The sequence below is a fragment of the Sesamum indicum genome, linkage group LG4 (assembly GCF_026168435.1).
Source record: "Sesamum indicum cultivar Baizhima isolate 11 linkage group LG4, ASM2616843v1, whole genome shotgun sequence".
In the NCBI taxonomy this organism is placed as follows: domain Eukaryota; kingdom Viridiplantae; phylum Streptophyta; class Magnoliopsida; order Lamiales; family Pedaliaceae; genus Sesamum; species Sesamum indicum.
This window is the reverse complement of record NC_142660.1, coordinates 7,527,219-7,530,361: the sequence shown is the minus strand read 5'-3', so window position 1 is coordinate 7,530,361 and position 3,143 is coordinate 7,527,219. Positions and strand designations below refer to the sequence as shown.

Sequence of the window (3,143 nt, the reverse complement as noted above, 5' to 3'; positions counted from 1 at the left end):
AAAAAAATTGTACAATGGATGTCTGGATGATACCCATTTTTTTAATTGCATTATTAGTATGTTATTTTCTATATTTAATTATATTTTTTGTATTTAATATTAGATATCTATTTTAAAATATATGGATTGTATTTATTTGTTTAACATGTTTATATTTTATATAAATGTGTTAATTATTGTTTATTGAATAAACAATAGGGATGATCACAAAGCCTATTGGCCGAATGCATAATTTACTTTTATATTGGGTGAGGCATGCGTGCCTCTTTATTTTAATTCCTTCTTTCGATTCTAGCCTTGTGAGGGTTCATTTATTTTGAATGAGTGTAAGCTTCCAATGAGATGAAGGCCTGAGCCTGTTGGATGGAGCTGCGACGAAGAGGAAGGCCCATTACAATGATAATAGGTAACTATTTTGTAATAGTTAGGCCGCACCCTAGATTGACCATGACTCACTAGGGGCTCAGTGGGTCACTTAGGATTGGGCTTGTGATCATCCAACAGGAGTATGCTAGGCTTGTTTTTTCATGTGGTATATATTTAATATTTGAATTATGATGTGTTTGGAATGCATCTGTTTATACTTAATGATTAAAACTGATCCATAAATTTTATAATGATGAGGTGTAGCACCCCCGACTCGCTACATCTAATCATTTCTATTTCATCCTTTCTTTAATCAAAATTCATTCTATAAGTAATTCTATTTCAATCAGTAAAATAAATTCTAATTTATCAATATAATATTATATGTCACAAAAGATAATATATACCACCAAAAGTAATATTTACCCTCACTACACGTTCTCGTGTACATAACCTCAAGAAAAATCATACCACAACTTTTAAACACAAATCCCGACAAAAGACCAGAATATTTATAACCCAATAATCAAAAACTTTGGCTTCAGAAGTCACGGCTGACCCACCTAATAAAGACGACGGCACCGCTCAAAGTCAATGTGGCTAGTCAGTGTGACCTATCTCCTGAAAAGTACGTGGCAAGGAATGAGCTGCCTACTCAATAAGTATAGCTGATCAGTTTATATATACACACAGGCAACAATTTCACGTACATGCAGTCACATCGACTAACAGTCATTATCAATAGCAACAACAAATATAAGCAGTAATACCTATTCACAATTATAAATCAAGCTATGACACAATATTCAACATTATCGTTTATTAGTTAAGGGCCCCACTTACTCTAATTGGCATATATCAGTCAATGGTTTCGCCGGCCATCATCATATCATATACAACACAGGATACCCGTTGTGTGATATCCCCACACTCTTTTACTCCAGCTGTGTAGCAATATAGCACAGGACATCACAACAAACATGGTACCCCCACACCACCCCAGTGTGTAGCTAACAAGCACAGGATATTCCCTGCTGCCCCGGAATACCCCGGTACCCTACGCGCCATGGTACCTAGCTTAATTCACATATTTTTCATATCTCAATATCAATCACATTTTCATAAACCATTGATTGTGTTTCCAACTAGGTAAGCATCATCTTTTATTTCCATTCACAATCGTCATTCTATTCCTTATAATAATCACTTTCTCAATAACAACTCCCAATTAGATTTCATCAACAATCAATTATATGATTATCACATAATCATATCCCGCATATCTCTACATTACCATCACACACCACATAGTAACAATTTCACCAATATTCAAATAATCCACAACTAATTATGTAAACAATCAATATACGAAAGCCACGTATAATAATATAAAGCCAAGTCCATGATCGCATCCAAGAAACCAATATATATAATATATACAATACTACACACACACACACACACATATATATATATATATATAAATCCAATTAGCTATACTTACCTTAAATCCCAAAATACTTCGATTCACGAGGAACTGCTCAACCCTCTACTTTGTCGTCACGTCCTATAACAAAATGTTATACGTATAATCAACATATATATAGAATATCATAAACTCTAAATAACCTATTATATAATGTTCGTACATTTCTATCAATCTTTTAATATTCTATTTATATTAAAGTCCAACCCCCTGTTCCATTTCTTTCAAATAACTACCTTTTCTAAGCTCCTCAAATATATATTTAATTTATCAATAAATTCATAAGAATTCATTTAATCAAACCCCTTATATATCCATAACTATCATTTTTAATAACATTCGTAAATTATATTACCACTGAAACCTCCTTTCCCTAATTAATAACATAATATTTCTAAAATATAACTTCCGAAGTATTTCTACGAATTTTCTGTCAATTTACCGTTGCTATACGATTTAATTAAGCAATAATACATAGAATTACATATTTGGTTAATCATTCCGATGGAATTGTGTAAATTAGCTATAGTAATAATTAAGTCTAACAAACCTAATATTTTAATTACCCAACTATATCATTTTTATAGCAATTGTGATATTTAATACGACACTAATTTAAATAGCCAAAATCATGAAATACTCCGATTAAATAGTTCACCGCTCAATATAATCAACATTTAATAAACGAACTAATTAAATAATATAATTATATAAATTAATAAAAATTAAATTACAAGTTCCGTACCTCTGTTTTCCGAAATGGGTGTGTGCGTCTAGTGTGTGTGTTAAATGTGAGTGTGTGTGTTTTGTGAGTGTAATTGTGCATGTGTGTGCAATTAATATACATATATATATGTTTAATGGTTGGTGAGGCGGTGGCAGCACATGCCACTGCCCACCCCTTTTTTTTTTTTCTTTTTTTTTAAAATTTTTTTTAATAATAACTATTACGTCCTTCCTAATTTTCTTAATTACTATAATTTGCCCCAAATATTATAACGAACTCCAATTTAATCCGTTCAAGTGTTATTACATTCCAAATTCAATCTATAATTTATTTACTAATTAAATTTAAATTTCTAATAATTACCAATTAGTCTTCCAATTACGTACAAAATTCTACGGACGTCACATGAGGTCTCGGTTACAACAATCTTAACTCTCACTTGGATGGTCCAAGTTAAATATTAGGCCTATAATAGATTAAACTTCAAATGATTTGATTAAATTCAAGCCTTCCATCCACAACAATATGGTGTGGTAGCTACTTTCACCCATTCGTGGTCTCACG

At 31.6% G+C, this 3,143-nt stretch overlaps 1 long non-coding RNA gene across 1 annotated transcript; it reads right to left on the bottom strand.

Annotated features, from left to right (window-relative positions):
• Positions 1–777: 777 nt before the first annotated feature.
• LOC148788374 (uncharacterized) lies at positions 778–2,661 on the bottom strand. The gene is made up of 3 exons (XR_016065315.1): positions 2,598–2,661; positions 1,871–1,933; positions 778–987 (listed from the first exon to the last, which is right to left on the bottom strand). It is a non-coding gene; the product is annotated as an uncharacterized LOC148788374 (long non-coding RNA).
• Between the last annotated feature and the right edge of the window lie 482 nt (positions 2,662–3,143).